The 22,028-nt window shown below is 63.0% G+C and overlaps 1 pseudogene; it reads left to right on the plus strand.

Moving 5' to 3' along the window:
• The first annotated feature begins 20,474 nt into the window (after positions 1-20,474).
• On the plus strand, positions 20,475-20,593 carry LOC142864266 (uncharacterized; annotated as a pseudogene).
• Positions 20,594-22,028: the final 1,435 nt, after the last annotated feature.

A 22,028-nucleotide genomic window follows, 5' to 3' on the forward strand; every position in this document is an offset into this window, starting at 1 on the left:
CTATATTGCATTTTCTTCTCTCTCTCTTTTCAAGCAGATGATGGGAGTACAAGTATTGAGGTGACATGTGTTGCCCGTGCCCCCCTCCCCCCTGTTTCCTTATTTATTTCTCATTTTCTCCCAGCGGATTGTGGGGGTACCAATGTTCAGGTCGGGTGCATTGCTCTTTCCCCGCCTCCCCCCTCGGGACAGAGCTTCAAGTGCGCCCATCCCCCAGTCGGTGCGCACCCACCCCCTCCCTAATGGATGTGTATGCCCACCCCCTCCCCACGCCCGCCCGACACCCACCCGATGAAGGTGATTCCTCTGTGTCCACTTAGGTGTCCATCCGTTCCTACCAATTTGCCGGTGAGCGCGCGCACGCGGTGCTCCTGTGTCCATGCTTGGGATACCTGGCCTACTGGAACGGGTTCCAGCTCTGGGCAGGAGAGCACGAGAGGCGCCCTCTCACCGCTGCTCCTCACAGCCGAGTAGCACTCCGTGGTGTCCACGCGCCACATGTTATTAATGCACTCCTGGATGGATGGGCACTCGGGTCGCTTCCACATCTTTGCGATTGTGAATTGTGCCCTAACTGTCACCCTACCCCTTACCCAGCCCGACTCCTCTGCCCCTGCCTGACGCGCTCCTCCCCCGCCAGGCCCGTCACTGTCCTCGGCCCCTGCCCCTGCCTGACCGGCTCCTTCCCGCCCGGCCCACCACCCGGGCCACTGCCTGACTCAGCTCCTCCCCGGCCAGGCCCGTCGCTGTCCTGGGCCCCTGCCTGACCGGCTCCTTCCCGCCCGGCCTGTCACCGTCCTCGGCCCCTGCCTGACACGCTCCTCCCCGCCCGTCACCGTCCTCGGCCCCTGCCTGACCGGCCCCTCCGTCGCCTGGGCCTTCCAGGGGCTTGGTGTGGACGCTGATTCCAGGAAGCCCTCCAGGAACCCGGCAGCAGGGCGGCCGCAGCAGTCTGGCACAGGCATGGCTAAGTCGCCTGCCGGGGACGTGCCCCCGCTGTGCCGCGGGGGCCCAGCCTGGTGTCTTCCCTGAGGCCCTGGGGCTGCCGCTCCCCGCAAGGGGAGAGCCGCGGAGGTGGGGACCGCCTCCTGATGGGGACGTCCACGCAGCTCTCCACGTCGGATTCCGGGGCTCTCTGTCCTGCCTGAAGGCCCAGCTGGCCTGCGGGTCCTTAGAGTGGCAGAAACATCCTCCAACTGATATTGCGAGTCCGGTGGTTGTCTGCACTTTTGTGCTGGGCACCCCAGGGAGGCCCAGGGGCTGGCTGGACAACGCGGTCTGCTCGGGGGCTTTGGAGGAGCAACCGATGCCCTTTGGATTTTGGTAGCAGCGTCCGAGGTGTCTCTGAGCCCTGCGCCATGTCGGGGAGGAGGTGGGAGGGGCCGCGAGACCTGCAGTCGTGTTCCCGGGGTGGCACGGCATGTGGCTTCTTCCACAGGCTGCCTGGCCTGGGCTCCCCGCACCTGGGCCTTTGGAGGACTGGCCCTGTTCTTGCCAAGGCTTCCTGCAGGGACCCGGAGCTGGGAGGTTGCGTCTCCCAGCCCTGGGTCGGGCAGAGCCCCAGCGGGCCATGCCCACAACCTCTCTCAGCACGGGTCCCCCAGAAGGCTCCTTTGGGACCAGGATTCTCCTGCGGGTGACTTCTTAAAGTCTGGCCCCTGGATGGAGGGGCACCAGGAGTAGAGGAGCCGGAAGCGGAAGGGGGTGCCCATGCGAGGGGACATTTTCAGGCCAAGTCCCAGCTTCAGCCGGATCCTCCTGGGAACCCCGGGGTGTACATCACACCCCCTGGTTGTCCCGCTCTGAGACAAGGAGCCGCCGGGCTTCGCATTCCCACTGCAGCCAGTCGTGGGCTGAGGACACCTGGGGCGTTGGGAACTCCCTGGCTTCTCTTTGGATTACCATTTGGAGCTGCTTGGGAATTGTGCCGCCACACACACCCGAGTGCAGGTGTCTTCTGCACAGACTGCGGGCCTCGCTCTTCCGAATGCCACTGGCTCGCCACCCACCCACGGGTGAACCTGGTCAGGGTACTTTCTCTAAGGAGCAGACTCTGATCCGGGCGGGCTACCCGTGTTTCTGTTTGCTCGTTTCTTTCTTCCATTTCGGGAAAGGCTTCCTTGCTGGGTGTGGAAATCTCCTATGCCTTTCCTCGCCTATTCTGTCAGCTTCCAAATTCTCTTTCAGTTGCCACCCTCACAGATGGATTAGGAAACTCTTTTCGGTGCATTCATTAGTGAAATGACCTCAAGGAAGCTCGAATCGAATGTCTAATCGCCGACTTTTAGCAAGCCCACACCCGAGGGTGGTTGGGGTCCAATCCAGCCCCGGGCCAGGCCCAGGCCCCTTGGACTGGGCCACAGGAGGACACAGAGCAGGGTCCCGGCAACCACGGTAGCGGTGCCGGCAGTTCTCCAAGGGCTTGGGGGTTTTCCAGAGGTGGGAGATGGAGGGGACTGATCTCTTCAGCGCCCCCCAAACCACCTCGCCCCACCGCAGCCATGGGACACATCCCGAGAGACGCCCCTACACTCGCTCCCCTCCCCCATGCGCTGTGCCCCAGCCCTGGCCCTGGGGAATAGGCGGCAGCCCGCCCACCCACAGGGCGGGGGGCGCAGCTGAAAGGGGTTGTGCGGGAGGGCGGCCCCTGGCTGGGGTCAAAGAGTGAGCGCGCGTGCGCAGTCAGCAGCGGCGCCCTGGGGGTGGGGGCGGGTAGGTGAAGGAGGCGAGGTGAGGAGAGGAGGGGGGCTGGAAGGTTTCCACCTTGGCAGGTCCAGCCGTGGAGGCGCATCGTGTGTGTGCGTGTGTGTGTGTGTGTGTGTGTGTGTGTGTGTGGACAGCCCCCCACCCCACCCCACCCCACCCCGCCCCGTCCCTCACCTCAGTCGGGTCAGCGCTATCGCGGGGAAGCGCGGTGAGGCTGGCTTCTTGAGCGGGGCAGGGGCGCCCTCCGCCGTCTAGGGCCACACCACCCCGAACGCGCCCCGTCTCGTCTGATCTCCGAAGCTAAGCAGCGTCGGGCCTGGCTAGTACTTGGATGGGAGACCGCCTGGGCATCCCGGGGGGTGCCGTAGGCTTTATCACCCCCACCCTCAGCGCCCGCCGCGGTGCCTGCCGCCCCAGCCCGCACCGTTGGGCCTCCTTCTTGTCCCAAGCTGCGACACCGCCGCCACGCGGCAGCATGCGTGGCATCTGGCAGCATGCGTGGCATCTGGACTGTCAGGTCTCAGACCAAAGGTCTGGTCTGTGGGAACCGACACGCTGGAGGAAAACTCGAGAGTCTGAGAGGGGAGGGAGCTCCGGAAGGATTCCAGGATGTCATTTTGAGCGAGTATGTCAGCAGAACTCGTCCCGTTGCTTTTGGGGTTCTGTGGGCTACACGTAGGAATCTCTGGTGGTGGCACTGGAGGTTGGGGGATCCGGAGTCACACCCAGACCTGCTCGACAGGCCTCCTTTTACTTTTCTTTTCGGATTCATTTTCTTAGAAAGTGTCTCTTATCTCTATATTGCATTTTCTTCTCTCTCTCTTTTCAAGCAGATGATGGGAGTACAAGTATTGAGGTGACATGTGTTGCCCGTGCCCCCCTCCCCCCTGTTTCCTTATTTATTTCTCATTTTCTCCCAGCGGATTGTGGGGGTACCAATGTTCAGGTCGGGTGCATTGCTCTTTCCCCGCCTCCCCCCTCGGGACAGAGCTTCAAGTGCGCCCATCCCCCAGTCGGTGCGCACCCACCCCCTCCCTAATGGATGTGTATGCCCACCCCCTCCCCACGCCCGCCCGACACCCACCCGATGAAGGTGATTCCTCTGTGTCCACTTAGGTGTCCATCCGTTCCTACCAATTTGCCGGTGAGCGCGCGCACGCGGTGCTCCTGTGTCCATGCTTGGGATACCTGGCCTACTGGAACGGGTTCCAGCTCTGGGCAGGAGAGCACGAGAGGCGCCCTCTCACCGCTGCTCCTCACAGCCGAGTAGCACTCCGTGGTGTCCACGCGCCACATGTTATTAATGCACTCCTGGATGGATGGGCACTCGGGTCGCTTCCACATCTTTGCGATTGTGAATTGTGCCCTAACTGTCACCCTACCCCTTACCCAGCCCGACTCCTCTGCCCCTGCCTGACGCGCTCCTCCCCCGCCAGGCCCGTCACTGTCCTCGGCCCCTGCCCCTGCCTGACCGGCTCCTTCCCGCCCGGCCCACCACCCGGGCCACTGCCTGACTCAGCTCCTCCCCGGCCAGGCCCGTCGCTGTCCTGGGCCCCTGCCTGACCGGCTCCTTCCCGCCCGGCCTGTCACCGTCCTCGGCCCCTGCCTGACACGCTCCTCCCCGCCCGTCACCGTCCTCGGCCCCTGCCTGACCGGCCCCTCCGTCGCCTGGGCCTTCCAGGGGCTTGGTGTGGACGCTGATTCCAGGAAGCCCTCCAGGAACCCGGCAGCAGGGCGGCCGCAGCAGTCTGGCACAGGCATGGCTAAGTCGCCTGCCGGGGACGTGCCCCCGCTGTGCCGCGGGGGCCCAGCCTGGTGTCTTCCCTGAGGCCCTGGGGCTGCCGCTCCCCGCAAGGGGAGAGCCGCGGAGGTGGGGACCGCCTCCTGATGGGGACGTCCACGCAGCTCTCCACGTCGGATTCCGGGGCTCTCTGTCCTGCCTGAAGGCCCAGCTGGCCTGCGGGTCCTTAGAGTGGCAGAAACATCCTCCAACTGATATTGCGAGTCCGGTGGTTGTCTGCACTTTTGTGCTGGGCACCCCAGGGAGGCCCAGGGGCTGGCTGGACAACGCGGTCTGCTCGGGGGCTTTGGAGGAGCAACCGATGCCCTTTGGATTTTGGTAGCAGCGTCCGAGGTGTCTCTGAGCCCTGCGCCATGTCGGGGAGGAGGTGGGAGGGGCCGCGAGACCTGCAGTCGTGTTCCCGGGGTGGCACGGCATGTGGCTTCTTCCACAGGCTGCCTGGCCTGGGCTCCCCGCACCTGGGCCTTTGGAGGACTGGCCCTGTTCTTGCCAAGGCTTCCTGCAGGGACCCGGAGCTGGGAGGTTGCGTCTCCCAGCCCTGGGTCGGGCAGAGCCCCAGCGGGCCATGCCCACAACCTCTCTCAGCACGGGTCCCCCAGAAGGCTCCTTTGGGACCAGGATTCTCCTGCGGGTGACTTCTTAAAGTCTGGCCCCTGGATGGAGGGGCACCAGGAGTAGAGGAGCCGGAAGCGGAAGGGGGTGCCCATGCGAGGGGACATTTTCAGGCCAAGTCCCAGCTTCAGCCGGATCCTCCTGGGAACCCCGGGGTGTACATCACACCCCCTGGTTGTCCCGCTCTGAGACAAGGAGCCGCCGGGCTTCGCATTCCCACTGCAGCCAGTCGTGGGCTGAGGACACCTGGGGCGTTGGGAACTCCCTGGCTTCTCTTTGGATTACCATTTGGAGCTGCTTGGGAATTGTGCCGCCACACACACCCGAGTGCAGGTGTCTTCTGCACAGACTGCGGGCCTCGCTCTTCCGAATGCCACTGGCTCGCCACCCACCCACGGGTGAACCTGGTCAGGGTACTTTCTCTAAGGAGCAGACTCTGATCCGGGCGGGCTACCCGTGTTTCTGTTTGCTCGTTTCTTTCTTCCATTTCGGGAAAGGCTTCCTTGCTGGGTGTGGAAATCTCCTATGCCTTTCCTCGCCTATTCTGTCAGCTTCCAAATTCTCTTTCAGTTGCCACCCTCACAGATGGATTAGGAAACTCTTTTCGGTGCATTCATTAGTGAAATGACCTCAAGGAAGCTCGAATCGAATGTCTAATCGCCGACTTTTAGCAAGCCCACACCCGAGGGTGGTTGGGGTCCAATCCAGCCCCGGGCCAGGCCCAGGCCCCTTGGACTGGGCCACAGGAGGACACAGAGCAGGGTCCCGGCAACCACGGTAGCGGTGCCGGCAGTTCTCCAAGGGCTTGGGGGTTTTCCAGAGGTGGGAGATGGAGGGGACTGATCTCTTCAGCGCCCCCCAAACCACCTCGCCCCACCGCAGCCATGGGACACATCCCGAGAGACGCCCCTACACTCGCTCCCCTCCCCCATGCGCTGTGCCCCAGCCCTGGCCCTGGGGAATAGGCGGCAGCCCGCCCACCCACAGGGCGGGGGGCGCAGCTGAAAGGGGTTGTGCGGGAGGGCGGCCCCTGGCTGGGGTCAAAGGGTGAGCGCGCGTGCGCAGTCAGCAGCGGCGCCCTGGGGGTGGGGGCGGGTAGGTGAAGGAGGCGAGGTGAGGAGAGGAGGGGGGCTGGAAGGTTTCCACCTTGGCAGGTCCAGCCGTGGAGGCGCATCGTGTGTGTGCGTGTGTGTGTGTGTGTGTGTGTGTGTGTGTGGACAGCCCCCCACCCCACCCCACCCCACCCCGCCCCGTCCCTCACCTCAGTCGGGTCAGCGCTATCGCGGGGAAGCGCGGTGAGGCTGGCTTCTTGAGCGGGGCAGGGGCGCCCTCCGCCGTCTAGGGCCACACCACCCCGAACGCGCCCCGTCTCGTCTGATCTCCGAAGCTAAGCAGCGTCGGGCCTGGCTAGTACTTGGATGGGAGACCGCCTGGGCATCCCGGGGGGTGCCGTAGGCTTTATCACCCCCACCCTCAGCGCCCGCCGCGGTGCCTGCCGCCCCAGCCCGCACCGTTGGGCCTCCTTCTTGTCCCAAGCTGCGACACCGCCGCCACGCGGCAGCATGCGTGGCATCTGGCAGCATGCGTGGCATCTGGACTGTCAGGTCTCAGACCAAAGGTCTGGTCTGTGGGAACCGACACGCTGGAGGAAAACTCGAGAGTCTGAGAGGGGAGGGAGCTCCGGAAGGATTCCAGGATGTCATTTTGAGCGAGTATGTCAGCAGAACTCGTCCCGTTGCTTTTGGGGTTCTGTGGGCTACACGTAGGAATCTCTGGTGGTGGCACTGGAGGTTGGGGGATCCGGAGTCACACCCAGACCTGCTCGACAGGCCTCCTTTTACTTTTCTTTTCGGATTCATTTTCTTAGAAAGTGTCTCTTATCTCTATATTGCATTTTCTTCTCTCTCTCTTTTCAAGCAGATGATGGGAGTACAAGTATTGAGGTGACATGTGTTGCCCGTGCCCCCCTCCCCCCTGTTTCCTTATTTATTTCTCATTTTCTCCCAGCGGATTGTGGGGGTACCAATGTTCAGGTCGGGTGCATTGCTCTTTCCCCGCCTCCCCCCTCGGGACAGAGCTTCAAGTGCGCCCATCCCCCAGTCGGTGCGCACCCACCCCCTCCCTAATGGATGTGTATGCCCACCCCCTCCCCACGCCCGCCCGACACCCACCCGATGAAGGTGATTCCTCTGTGTCCACTTAGGTGTCCATCCGTTCCTACCAATTTGCCGGTGAGCGCGCGCACGCGGTGCTCCTGTGTCCATGCTTGGGATACCTGGCCTACTGGAACGGGTTCCAGCTCTGGGCAGGAGAGCACGAGAGGCGCCCTCTCACCGCTGCTCCTCACAGCCGAGTAGCACTCCGTGGTGTCCACGCGCCACATGTTATTAATGCACTCCTGGATGGATGGGCACTCGGGTCGCTTCCACATCTTTGCGATTGTGAATTGTGCCCTAACTGTCACCCTACCCCTTACCCAGCCCGACTCCTCTGCCCCTGCCTGACGCGCTCCTCCCCCGCCAGGCCCGTCACTGTCCTCGGCCCCTGCCCCTGCCTGACCGGCTCCTTCCCGCCCGGCCCACCACCCGGGCCACTGCCTGACTCAGCTCCTCCCCGGCCAGGCCCGTCGCTGTCCTGGGCCCCTGCCTGACCGGCTCCTTCCCGCCCGGCCTGTCACCGTCCTCGGCCCCTGCCTGACACGCTCCTCCCCGCCCGTCACCGTCCTCGGCCCCTGCCTGACCGGCCCCTCCGTCGCCTGGGCCTTCCAGGGGCTTGGTGTGGACGCTGATTCCAGGAAGCCCTCCAGGAACCCGGCAGCAGGGCGGCCGCAGCAGTCTGGCACAGGCATGGCTAAGTCGCCTGCCGGGGACCTGCCCCCGCTGTGCCGCGGGGGCCCAGCCTGGTGTCTTCCCTGAGGCCCTGGGGCTGCCGCTCCCCGCAAGGGGAGAGCCGCGGAGGTGGGGACCGCCTCCTGATGGGGACGTCCACGCAGCTCTCCACGTCGGATTCCGGGGCTCTCTGTCCTGCCTGAAGGCCCAGCTGGCCTGCGGGTCCTTAGAGTGGCAGAAACATCCTCCAACTGATATTGCGAGTCCGGTGGTTGTCTGCACTTTTGTGCTGGGCACCCCAGGGAGGCCCAGGGGCTGGCTGGACAACGCGGTCTGCTCGGGGGCTTTGGAGGAGCAACCGATGCCCTTTGGATTTTGGTAGCAGCGTCCGAGGTGTCTCTGAGCCCTGCGCCATGTCGGGGAGGAGGTGGGAGGGGCCGCGAGACCTGCAGTCGTGTTCCCGGGGTGGCACGGCATGTGGCTTCTTCCACAGGCTGCCTGGCCTGGGCTCCCCGCACCTGGGCCTTTGGAGGACTGGCCCTGTTCTTGCCAAGGCTTCCTGCAGGGACCCGGAGCTGGGAGGTTGCGTCTCCCAGCCCTGGGTCGGGCAGAGCCCCAGCGGGCCATGCCCACAACCTCTCTCAGCACGGGTCCCCCAGAAGGCTCCTTTGGGACCAGGATTCTCCTGCGGGTGACTTCTTAAAGTCTGGCCCCTGGATGGAGGGGCACCAGGAGTAGAGGAGCCGGAAGCGGAAGGGGGTGCCCATGCGAGGGGACATTTTCAGGCCAAGTCCCAGCTTCAGCCGGATCCTCCTGGGAACCCCGGGGTGTACATCACACCCCCTGGTTGTCCCGCTCTGAGACAAGGAGCCGCCGGGCTTCGCATTCCCACTGCAGCCAGTCGTGGGCTGAGGACACCTGGGGCGTTGGGAACTCCCTGGCTTCTCTTTGGATTACCATTTGGAGCTGCTTGGGAATTGTGCCGCCACACACACCCGAGTGCAGGTGTCTTCTGCACAGACTGCGGGCCTCGCTCTTCCGAATGCCACTGGCTCGCCACCCACCCACGGGTGAACCTGGTCAGGGTACTTTCTCTAAGGAGCAGACTCTGATCCGGGCGGGCTACCCGTGTTTCTGTTTGCTCGTTTCTTTCTTCCATTTCGGGAAAGGCTTCCTTGCTGGGTGTGGAAATCTCCTATGCCTTTCCTCGCCTATTCTGTCAGCTTCCAAATTCTCTTTCAGTTGCCACCCTCACAGATGGATTAGGAAACTCTTTTCGGTGCATTCATTAGTGAAATGACCTCAAGGAAGCTCGAATCGAATGTCTAATCGCCGACTTTTAGCAAGCCCACACCCGAGGGTGGTTGGGGTCCAATCCAGCCCCGGGCCAGGCCCAGGCCCCTTGGACTGGGCCACAGGAGGACACAGAGCAGGGTCCCGGCAACCACGGTAGCGGTGCCGGCAGTTCTCCAAGGGCTTGGGGGTTTTCCAGAGGTGGGAGATGGAGGGGACTGATCTCTTCAGCGCCCCCCAAACCACCTCGCCCCACCGCAGCCATGGGACACATCCCGAGAGACGCCCCTACACTCGCTCCCCTCCCCCATGCGCTGTGCCCCAGCCCTGGCCCTGGGGAATAGGCGGCAGCCCGCCCACCCACAGGGCGGGGGGCGCAGCTGAAAGGGGTTGTGCGGGAGGGCGGCCCCTGGCTGGGGTCAAAGGGTGAGCGCGCGTGCGCAGTCAGCAGCGGCGCCCTGGGGGTGGGGGCGGGTAGGTGAAGGAGGCGAGGTGAGGAGAGGAGGGGGGCTGGAAGGTTTCCACCTTGGCAGGTCCAGCCGTGGAGGCGCATCGTGTGTGTGCGTGTGTGTGTGTGTGTGTGTGTGTGTGTGTGGACAGCCCCCCACCCCACCCCACCCCACCCCGCCCCGTCCCTCACCTCAGTCGGGTCAGCGCTATCGCGGGGAAGCGCGGTGAGGCTGGCTTCTTGAGCGGGGCAGGGGCGCCCTCCGCCGTCTAGGGCCACACCACCCCGAACGCGCCCCGTCTCGTCTGATCTCCGAAGCTAAGCAGCGTCGGGCCTGGCTAGTACTTGGATGGGAGACCGCCTGGGCATCCCGGGGGGTGCCGTAGGCTTTATCACCCCCACCCTCAGCGCCCGCCGCGGTGCCTGCCGCCCCAGCCCGCACCGTTGGGCCTCCTTCTTGTCCCAAGCTGCGACACCGCCGCCACGCGGCAGCATGCGTGGCATCTGGCAGCATGCGTGGCATCTGGACTGTCAGGTCTCAGACCAAAGGTCTGGTCTGTGGGAACCGACACGCTGGAGGAAAACTCGAGAGTCTGAGAGGGGAGGGAGCTCCGGAAGGATTCCAGGATGTCATTTTGAGCGAGTATGTCAGCAGAACTCGTCCCGTTGCTTTTGGGGTTCTGTGGGCTACACGTAGGAATCTCTGGTGGTGGCACTGGAGGTTGGGGGATCCGGAGTCACACCCAGACCTGCTCGACAGGCCTCCTTTTACTTTTCTTTTCGGATTCATTTTCTTAGAAAGTGTCTCTTATCTCTATATTGCATTTTCTTCTCTCTCTCTTTTCAAGCAGATGATGGGAGTACAAGTATTGAGGTGACATGTGTTGCCCGTGCCCCCCTCCCCCCTGTTTCCTTATTTATTTCTCATTTTCTCCCAGCGGATTGTGGGGGTACCAATGTTCAGGTCGGGTGCATTGCTCTTTCCCCGCCTCCCCCCTCGGGACAGAGCTTCAAGTGCGCCCATCCCCCAGTCGGTGCGCACCCACCCCCTCCCTAATGGATGTGTATGCCCACCCCCTCCCCACGCCCGCCCGACACCCACCCGATGAAGGTGATTCCTCTGTGTCCACTTAGGTGTCCATCCGTTCCTACCAATTTGCCGGTGAGCGCGCGCACGTGGTGCTCCTGTGTCCATGCTTGGGATACCTGGCCTACTGGAACGGGTTCCAGCTCTGGGCAGGAGAGCACGAGAGGCGCCCTCTCACCGCTGCTCCTCACAGCCGAGTAGCACTCCGTGGTGTCCACGCGCCACATGTTATTAATGCACTCCTGGATGGATGGGCACTCGGGTCGCTTCCACATCTTTGCGATTGTGAATTGTGCCCTAACTGTCACCCTACCCCTTACCCAGCCCGACTCCTCTGCCCCTGCCTGACGCGCTCCTCCCCCGCCAGGCCCGTCACTGTCCTCGGCCCCTGCCCCTGCCTGACCGGCTCCTTCCCGCCCGGCCCACCACCCGGGCCACTGCCTGACTCAGCTCCTCCCCGGCCAGGCCCGTCGCTGTCCTGGGCCCCTGCCTGACCGGCTCCTTCCCGCCCGGCCTGTCACCGTCCTCGGCCCCTGCCTGACACGCTCCTCCCCGCCCGTCACCGTCCTCGGCCCCTGCCTGACCGGCCCCTCCGTCGCCTGGGCCTTCCAGGGGCTTGGTGTGGACGCTGATTCCAGGAAGCCCTCCAGGAACCCGGCAGCAGGGCGGCCGCAGCAGTCTGGCACAGGCATGGCTAAGTCGCCTGCCGGGGACCTGCCCCCGCTGTGCCGCGGGGGCCCAGCCTGGTGTCTTCCCTGAGGCCCTGGGGCTGCCGCTCCCCGCAAGGGGAGAGCCGCGGAGGTGGGGACCGCCTCCTGATGGGGACGTCCACGCAGCTCTCCACGTCGGATTCCGGGGCTCTCTGTCCTGCCTGAAGGCCCAGCTGGCCTGCGGGTCCTTAGAGTGGCAGAAACATCCTCCAACTGATATTGCGAGTCCGGTGGTTGTCTGCACTTTTGTGCTGGGCACCCCAGGGAGGCCCAGGGGCTGGCTGGACAACGCGGTCTGCTCGGGGGCTTTGGAGGAGCAACCGATGCCCTTTGGATTTTGGTAGCAGCGTCCGAGGTGTCTCTGAGCCCTGCGCCATGTCGGGGAGGAGGTGGGAGGGGCCGCGAGACCTGCAGTCGTGTTCCCGGGGTGGCACGGCATGTGGCTTCTTCCACAGGCTGCCTGGCCTGGGCTCCCCGCACCTGGGCCTTTGGAGGACTGGCCCTGTTCTTGCCAAGGCTTCCTGCAGGGACCCGGAGCTGGGAGGTTGCGTCTCCCAGCCCTGGGTCGGGCAGAGCCCCAGCGGGCCATGCCCACAACCTCTCTCAGCACGGGTCCCCCAGAAGGCTCCTTTGGGACCAGGATTCTCCTGCGGGTGACTTCTTAAAGTCTGGCCCCTGGATGGAGGGGCACCAGGAGTAGAGGAGCCGGAAGCGGAAGGGGGTGCCCATGCGAGGGGACATTTTCAGGCCAAGTCCCAGCTTCAGCCGGATCCTCCTGGGAACCCCGGGGTGTACATCACACCCCCTGGTTGTCCCGCTCTGAGACAAGGAGCCGCCGGGCTTCGCATTCCCACTGCAGCCAGTCGTGGGCTGAGGACACCTGGGGCGTTGGGAACTCCCTGGCTTCTCTTTGGATTACCATTTGGAGCTGCTTGGGAATTGTGCCGCCACACACACCCGAGTGCAGGTGTCTTCTGCACAGACTGCGGGCCTCGCTCTTCCGAATGCCACTGGCTCGCCACCCACCCACGGGTGAACCTGGTCAGGGTACTTTCTCTAAGGAGCAGACTCTGATCCGGGCGGGCTACCCGTGTTTCTGTTTGCTCGTTTCTTTCTTCCATTTCGGGAAAGGCTTCCTTGCTGGGTGTGGAAATCTCCTATGCCTTTCCTCGCCTATTCTGTCAGCTTCCAAATTCTCTTTCAGTTGCCACCCTCACAGATGGATTAGGAAACTCTTTTCGGTGCATTCATTAGTGAAATGACCTCAAGGAAGCTCGAATCGAATGTCTAATCGCCGACTTTTAGCAAGCCCACACCCGAGGGTGGTTGGGGTCCAATCCAGCCCCGGGCCAGGCCCAGGCCCCTTGGACTGGGCCACAGGAGGACACAGAGCAGGGTCCCGGCAACCACGGTAGCGGTGCCGGCAGTTCTCCAAGGGCTTGGGGGTTTTCCAGAGGTGGGAGATGGAGGGGACTGATCTCTTCAGCGCCCCCCAAACCACCTCGCCCCACCGCAGCCATGGGACACATCCCGAGAGACGCCCCTACACTCGCTCCCCTCCCCCATGCGCTGTGCCCCAGCCCTGGCCCTGGGGAATAGGCGGCAGCCCGCCCACCCACAGGGCGGGGGGCGCAGCTGAAAGGGGTTGTGCGGGAGGGCGGCCCCTGGCTGGGGTCAAAGGGTGAGCGCGCGTGCGCAGTCAGCAGCGGCGCCCTGGGGGTGGGGGCGGGTAGGTGAAGGAGGCGAGGTGAGGAGAGGAGGGGGGCTGGAAGGTTTCCACCTTGGCAGGTCCAGCCGTGGAGGCGCATCGTGTGTGTGCGTGTGTGTGTGTGTGTGTGTGTGTGTGTGGACAGCCCCCCACCCCACCCCACCCCACCCCGCCCCGTCCCTCACCTCAGTCGGGTCAGCGCTATCGCGGGGAAGCGCGGTGAGGCTGGCTTCTTGAGCGGGGCAGGGGCGCCCTCCGCCGTCTAGGGCCACACCACCCCGAACGCGCCCCGTCTCGTCTGATCTCCGAAGCTAAGCAGCGTCGGGCCTGGCTAGTACTTGGATGGGAGACCGCCTGGGCATCCCGGGGGGTGCCGTAGGCTTTATCACCCCCACCCTCAGCGCCCGCCGCGGTGCCTGCCGCCCCAGCCCGCACCGTTGGGCCTCCTTCTTGTCCCAAGCTGCGACACCGCCGCCACGCGGCAGCATGCGTGGCATCTGGCAGCATGCGTGGCATCTGGACTGTCAGGTCTCAGACCAAAGGTCTGGTCTGTGGGAACCGACACGCTGGAGGAAAACTCGAGAGTCTGAGAGGGGAGGGAGCTCCGGAAGGATTCCAGGATGTCATTTTGAGCGAGTATGTCAGCAGAACTCGTCCCGTTGCTTTTGGGGTTCTGTGGGCTACACGTAGGAATCTCTGGTGGTGGCACTGGAGGTTGGGGGATCCGGAGTCACACCCAGACCTGCTCGACAGGCCTCCTTTTACTTTTCTTTTCGGATTCATTTTCTTAGAAAGTGTCTCTTATCTCTATATTGCATTTTCTTCTCTCTCTCTTTTCAAGCAGATGATGGGAGTACAAGTATTGAGGTGACATGTGTTGCCCGTGCCCCCCTCCCCCCTGTTTCCTTATTTATTTCTCATTTTCTCCCAGCGGATTGTGGGGGTACCAATGTTCAGGTCGGGTGCATTGCTCTTTCCCCGCCTCCCCCCTCGGGACAGAGCTTCAAGTGCGCCCATCCCCCAGTCGGTGCGCACCCACCCCCTCCCTAATGGATGTGTATGCCCACCCCCTCCCCACGCCCGCCCGACACCCACCCGATGAAGGTGATTCCTCTGTGTCCACTTAGGTGTCCATCCGTTCCTACCAATTTGCCGGTGAGCGCGCGCACGTGGTGCTCCTGTGTCCATGCTTGGGATACCTGGCCTACTGGAACGGGTTCCAGCTCTGGGCAGGAGAGCACGAGAGGCGCCCTCTCACCGCTGCTCCTCACAGCCGAGTAGCACTCCGTGGTGTCCACGCGCCACATGTTATTAATGCACTCCTGGATGGATGGGCACTCGGGTCGCTTCCACATCTTTGCGATTGTGAATTGTGCCCTAACTGTCACCCTACCCCTTACCCAGCCCGACTCCTCTGCCCCTGCCTGACGCGCTCCTCCCCCGCCAGGCCCGTCACTGTCCTCGGCCCCTGCCCCTGCCTGACCGGCTCCTTCCCGCCCGGCCCACCACCCGGGCCACTGCCTGACTCAGCTCCTCCCCGGCCAGGCCCGTCGCTGTCCTGGGCCCCTGCCTGACCGGCTCCTTCCCGCCCGGCCTGTCACCGTCCTCGGCCCCTGCCTGACACGCTCCTCCCCGCCCGTCACCGTCCTCGGCCCCTGCCTGACCGGCCCCTCCGTCGCCTGGGCCTTCCAGGGGCTTGGTGTGGACGCTGATTCCAGGAAGCCCTCCAGGAACCCGGCAGCAGGGCGGCCGCAGCAGTCTGGCACAGGCATGGCTAAGTCGCCTGCCGGGGACGTGCCCCCGCTGTGCCGCGGGGGCCCAGCCTGGTGTCTTCCCTGAGGCCCTGGGGCTGCCGCTCCCCGCAAGGGGAGAGCCGCGGAGGTGGGGACCGCCTCCTGATGGGGACGTCCACGCAGCTCTCCACGTCGGATTCCGGGGCTCTCTGTCCTGCCTGAAGGCCCAGCTGGCCTGCGGGTCCTTAGAGTGGCAGAAACATCCTCCAACTGATATTGCGAGTCCGGTGGTTGTCTGCACTTTTGTGCTGGGCACCCCAGGGAGGCCCAGGGGCTGGCTGGACAACGCGGTCTGCTCGGGGGCTTTGGAGGAGCAACCGATGCCCTTTGGATTTTGGTAGCAGCGTCCGAGGTGTCTCTGAGCCCTGCGCCATGTCGGGGAGGAGGTGGGAGGGGCCGCGAGACCTGCAGTCGTGTTCCCGGGGTGGCACGGCATGTGGCTTCTTCCACAGGCTGCCTGGCCTGGGCTCCCCGCACCTGGGCCTTTGGAGGACTGGCCCTGTTCTTGCCAAGGCTTCCTGCAGGGACCCGGAGCTGGGAGGTTGCGTCTCCCAGCCCTGGGTCGGGCAGAGCCCCAGCGGGCCATGCCCACAACCTCTCTCAGCACGGGTCCCCCAGAAGGCTCCTTTGGGACCAGGATTCTCCTGCGGGTGACTTCTTAAAGTCTGGCCCCTGGATGGAGGGGCACCAGGAGTAGAGGAGCCGGAAGCGGAAGGGGGTGCCCATGCGAGGGGACATTTTCAGGCCAAGTCCCAGCTTCAGCCGGATCCTCCTGGGAACCCCGGGGTGTACATCACACCCCCTGGTTGTCCCGCTCTGAGACAAGGAGCCGCCGGGCTTCGCATTCCCACTGCAGCCAGTCGTGGGCTGAGGACACCTGGGGCGTTGGGAACTCCCTGGCTTCTCTTTGGATTACCATTTGGAGCTGCTTGGGAATTGTGCCGCCACACACACCCGAGTGCAGGTGTCTTCTGCACAGACTGCGGGCCTCGCTCTTCCGAATGCCACTGGCTCGCCACCCACCCACGGGTGAACCTGGTCAGGGTACTTTCTCTAAGGAGCAGACTCTGATCCGGGCGGGCTACCCGTGTTTCTGTTTGCTCGTTTCTTTCTTCCATTTCGGGAAAGGCTTCCTTGCTGGGTGTGGAAATCTCCTATGCCTTTCCTCGCCTATTCTGTCAGCTTCCAAATTCTCTTTCAGTTGCCACCCTCACAGATGGATTAGGAAACTCTTTTCGGTGCATTCATTAGTGAAATGACCTCAAGGAAGCTCGAATCGAATGTCTAATCGCCGACTTTTAGCAAGCCCACACCCGAGGGTGGTTGGGGTCCAATCCAGCCCCGGGCCAGGCCCAGGCCCCTTGGACTGGGCCACAGGAGGACACAGAGCAGGGTCCCGGCAACCACGGTAGCGGTGCCGGCAGTTCTCCAAGGGCTTGGGGGTTTTCCAGAGGTGGGAGATGGAGGGGACTGATCTCTTCAGCGCCCCCCAAACCACCTCGCCCCACCGCAGCCATGGGACACATCCCGAGAGACGCCCCTACACTCGCTCCCCTCCCCCATGCGCTGTGCCCCAGCCCTGGCCCTGGGGAATAGGCGGCAGCCCGCCCACCCACAGGGCGGGGGGCGCAGCTGAAAGGGGTTGTGCGGGAGGGCGGCCCCTGGCTGGGGTCAAAGGGTGAGCGCGCGTGCGCAGTCAGCAGCGGCGCCCTGGGGGTGGGGGCGGGTAGGTGAAGGAGGCGAGGTGAGGAGAGGAGGGGGGCTGGAAGGTTTCCACCTTGGCAGGTCCAGCCGTGGAGGCGCATCGTGTGTGTGCGTGTGTGTGTGTGTGTGTGTGTGTGTGTGGACAGCCCCCCACCCCACCCCACCCCACCCCGCCCCGTCCCTCACCTCAGTCGGGTCAGCGCTATCGCGGGGAAGCGCGGTGAGGCTGGCTTCTTGAGCGGGGCAGGGGCGCCCTCCGCCGTCTAGGGCCACACCACCCCGAACGCGCCCCGTCTCGTCTGATCTCCGAAGCTAAGCAGCGTCGGGCCTGGCTAGTACTTGGATGGGAGACCGCCTGGGCATCCCGGGGGGTGCCGTAGGCTTTATCACCCCCACCCTCAGCGCCCGCCGCGGTGCCTGCCGCCCCAGCCCGCACCGTTGGGCCTCCTTCTTGTCCCAAGCTGCGACACCGCCGCCACGCGGCAGCATGCGTGGCATCTGGCAGCATGCGTGGCATCTGGACTGTCAGGTCTCAGACCAAAGGTCTGGTCTGTGGGAACCGACACGCTGGAGGAAAACTCGAGAGTCTGAGAGGGGAGGGAGCTCCGGAAGGATTCCAGGATGTCATTTTGAGCGAGTATGTCAGCAGAACTCGTCCCGTTGCTTTTGGGGTTCTGTGGGCTACACGTAGGAATCTCTGGTGGTGGCACTGGAGGTTGGGGGATCCGGAGTCACACCCAGACCTGCTCGACAGGCCTCCTTTTACTTTTCTTTTCGGATTCATTTTCTTAGAAAGTGTCTCTTATCTCTATATTGCATTTTCTTCTCTCTCTCTTTTCAAGCAGATGATGGGAGTACAAGTATTGAGGTGACATGTGTTGCCCGTGCCCCCCTCCCCCCTGTTTCCTTATTTATTTCTCATTTTCTCCCAGCGGATTGTGGGGGTACCAATGTTCAGGTCGGGTGCATTGCTCTTTCCCCGCCTCCCCCCTCGGGACAGAGCTTCAAGTGCGCCCATCCCCCAGTCGGTGCGCACCCACCCCCTCCCTAATGGATGTGTATGCCCACCCCCTCCCCACGCCCGCCCGACACCCACCCGATGAAGGTGATTCCTCTGTGTCCACTTAGGTGTCCATCCGTTCCTACCAATTTGCCGGTGAGCGCGCGCACGCGGTGCTCCTGTGTCCATGCTTGGGATACCTGGCCTACTGGAACGGGTTCCAGCTCTGGGCAGGAGAGCACGAGAGGCGCCCTCTCACCGCTGCTCCTCACAGCCGAGTAGCACTCCGTGGTGTCCACGCGCCACATGTTATTAATGCACTCCTGGATGGATGGGCACTCGGGTCGCTTCCACATCTTTGCGATTGTGAATTGTGCCCTAACTGTCACCCTACCCCTTACCCAGCCCGACTCCTCTGCCCCTGCCTGACGCGCTCCTCCCCCGCCAGGCCCGTCACTGTCCTCGGCCCCTGCCCCTGCCTGACCGGCTCCTTCCCGCCCGGCCCACCACCCGGGCCACTGCCTGACTCAGCTCCTCCCCGGCCAGGCCCGTCGCTGTCCTGGGCCCCTGCCTGACCGGCTCCTTCCCGCCCGGCCTGTCACCGTCCTCGGCCCCTGCCTGACACGCTCCTCCCCGCCCGTCACCGTCCTCGGCCCCTGCCTGACCGGCCCCTCCGTCGCCTGGGCCTTCCAGGGGCTTGGTGTGGACGCTGATTCCAGGAAGCCCTCCAGGAACCCGGCAGCAGGGCGGCCGCAGCAGTCTGGCACAGGCATGGCTAAGTCGCCTGCCGGGGACGTGCCCCCGCTGTGCCGCGGGGGCCCAGCCTGGTGTCTTCCCTGAGGCCCTGGGGCTGCCGCTCCCCGCAAGGGGAGAGCCGCGGAGGTGGGGACCGCCTCCTGATGGGGACGTCCACGCAGCTCTCCACGTCGGATTCCGGGGCTCTCTGTCCTGCCTGAAGGCCCAGCTGGCCTGCGGGTCCTTAGAGTGGCAGAAACATCCTCCAACTGATATTGCGAGTCCGGTGGTTGTCTGCACTTTTGTGCTGGGCACCCCAGGGAGGCCCAGGGGCTGGCTGGACAACGCGGTCTGCTCGGGGGCTTTGGAGGAGCAACCGATGCCCTTTGGATTTTGGTAGCAGCGTCCGAGGTGTCTCTGAGCCCTGCGCCATGTCGGGGAGGAGGTGGGAGGGGCCGCGAGACCTGCAGTCGTGTTCCCGGGGTGGCACGGCATGTGGCTTCTTCCACAGGCTGCCTGGCCTGGGCTCCCCGCACCTGGGCCTTTGGAGGACTGGCCCTGTTCTTGCCAAGGCTTCCTGCAGGGACCCGGAGCTGGGAGGTTGCGTCTCCCAGCCCTGGGTCGGGCAGAGCCCCAGCGGGCCATGCCCACAACCTCTCTCAGCACGGGTCCCCCAGAAGGCTCCTTTGGGACCAGGATTCTCCTGCGGGTGACTTCTTAAAGTCTGGCCCCTGGATGGAGGGGCACCAGGAGTAGAGGAGCCGGAAGCGGAAGGGGGTGCCCATGCGAGGGGACATTTTCAGGCCAAGTCCCAGCTTCAGCCGGATCCTCCTGGGAACCCCGGGGTGTACATCACACCCCCTGGTTGTCCCGCTCTGAGACAAGGAGCCGCCGGGCTTCGCATTCCCACTGCAGCCAGTCGTGGGCTGAGGACACCTGGGGCGTTGGGAACTCCCTGGCTTCTCTTTGGATTACCATTTGGAGCTGCTTGGGAATTGTGCCGCCACACACACCCGAGTGCAGGTGTCTTCTGCACAGACTGCGGGCCTCGCTCTTCCGAATGCCACTGGCTCGCCACCCACCCACGGGTGAACCTGGTCAGGGTACTTTCTCTAAGGAGCAGACTCTGATCCGGGCGGGCTACCCGTGTTTCTGTTTGCTCGTTTCTTTCTTCCATTTCGGGAAAGGCTTCCTTGCTGGGTGTGGAAATCTCCTATGCCTTTCCTCGCCTATTCTGTCAGCTTCCAAATTCTCTTTCAGTTGCCACCCTCACAGATGGATTAGGAAACTCTTTTCGGTGCATTCATTAGTGAAATGACCTCAAGGAAGCTCGAATCGAATGTCTAATCGCCGACTTTTAGCAAGCCCACACCCGAGGGTGGTTGGGGTCCAATCCAGCCCCGGGCCAGGCCCAGGCCCCTTGGACTGGGCCACAGGAGGACACAGAGCAGGGTCCCGGCAACCACGGTAGCGGTGCCGGCAGTTCTCCAAGGGCTTGGGGGTTTTCCAGAGGTGGGAGATGGAGGGGACTGATCTCTTCAGCGCCCCCCAAACCACCTCGCCCCACCGCAGCCATGGGACACATCCCGAGAGATGCCCCTACACTCGCTCCCCTCCCCCATGCGCTGTGCCCCAGCCCTGGCCCTGGGGAATAGGCGGCAGCCCGCCCACCCACAGGGCGGGGGGCGCAGCTGAAAGGGGTTGTGCGGGAGGGCGGCCCCTGGCTGGGGTCAAAGGGTGAGCGCGCGTGCGCAGTCAGCAGCGGCGCCCTGGGGGTGGGGGCGGGTAGGTGAAGGAGGCGAGGTGAGGAGAGGAGGGGGGCTGGAAGGTTTCCACCTTGGCAGGTCCAGCCGTGGAGGCGCATCGTGTGTGTGCGTGTGTGTGCGTGTGTGTGTGTGTGTGTGTGTGTGTGTGTGTGTGTGTGTGTGTGTGTGGACAGCCCCCCACCCCACCCCACCCCGCCCCGTCCCTCACCTCAGTCGGGTCAGCGCTATCGCGGGGAAGCGCGGTGAGGCTGGCTTCTTGAGCGGGGCAGGGGCTCCCTCCGCCGTCTGCGGCCACCCCACCCCGAATGCGCCCCGTCTCATCTGGTCTCGGAAGCTAAGCAGCGTCGGGCCTGGCTAGTACTTGGATGGGAGACCGCCTGGGAATACCGGGTGCCCTGGGCTTTTTTTTTTTTTTTACCTCTTTTGATGTCCCCTTTCTGGGAGCACGGTGGCGGTCCGGCGGATCACCCCCACCCTCAGCGCCCGCCGCGGTGCCTGGCGCCCCAGTCCACACCGTGGGGCCTCCTCTTGTCCCAAGTCATGACACCACCGCCACGCGGCATCATGCGTGCCTCTGGACTGTCAGGTGTCAGACCAAAGCTCTGGTCTGTGGGACCGACATGCTGGAGGAAACCTTTAGAGTCTGAGAGGGGATTGAGTTGCAGAAGAATTCCCAGGATGTCATTTTGAGCGAGTATGTGACCAGAACGCGTCCTGTTGCTTTGGGGGTTCTATGGGCTACACTGTAGGAATCTTTGGTGGTGGCACTGGATGTTGGGGGATCCGGAGTCACACCCAGACCTGCTGGACAGGCCCCATTTTACATTTCTTTTCGGATTCATTTTCTTAAAAAGTGTCTCTTATCTCTATTGTTGCATTTCCTTTTCTCTTTCTTTTCAAGCAGATTATGGGAGTACAAGTATTGAGGTGACATGTACTGTCTGTGCCCCCCTCCCCCCTGTTTTCTGATTCATTTATTTCTCATTTTCCCCCAGCGTACTGTGGGGGTACCAATGTTAAGGTAGGGTGTGAGGACTAAACTCTAATTTTTTGCTAAAAACTCCTTCCTAAGGAGGCCAGCTGGGTTAGGCTGGCAAATGGTAAGGAGGCCAGCAGGGTTAGGCTGACAAAGGGTAAATTCCCACAAGGCGGCTTTTGTTAACCAAAGGAAGCAGTGGTTTACTTTTTGACCTGATTCTGGTATGGCATTAACATCACCTAAAAGATAAGAAGCCCCTGTCTTAACTCCAGCATCCTGGCAGTTGCCTATCATAAATCTAAAATGTCTTAACTGAGCATCCTAGCAGGTGCGTATTCTTTAATTTAAAGCATCTTAAAACATCCTAGCAGGCGCCTAATGTAAATTTAAAATGTCCTCCTGTCTGGACCTCCCAGAGTGCCCACAACCTTATCTTAAAGTAAGCATATCCTTTCTGGTCTTCTAGATAAAGTATAACCCTCTCAGCCAATTGCCAGCCAAAGAATCTTTAAACCCACCTATAACCTGTAATTCCCCGCTTTGAGATGTCCCACCTTTTTGGGCCAAACCAATGTATGCCTCTCATGTATTGATTTGTGACGTTGCCTATAACCTTTGTCTCTCTAAAAATATATAAAACTAAACTGTAACCCAGCTACAGCGAGCCCACTTGCTCAAGGCTTCTTGAGAGTGGCTCCGGGTCATGGTCCTCAAATTTGGCTCAGAATAAAGTTCTTTCAAATATTTCAGGGCTTGGATTTTTTCCGTCCACAATTTTGGCGTAGTCGGCAGGATCCCAGAGAAGACTCGGGACCCCCCGAAGGAGTCGCCCGAACCCGGAGCTAAGGTATCAGCATG

This window comes from Microcebus murinus, chromosome 24, assembly GCF_040939455.1.
Source record: "Microcebus murinus isolate Inina chromosome 24, M.murinus_Inina_mat1.0, whole genome shotgun sequence".
Taxonomy (NCBI): Eukaryota; Metazoa; Chordata; class Mammalia; order Primates; family Cheirogaleidae; genus Microcebus; species Microcebus murinus.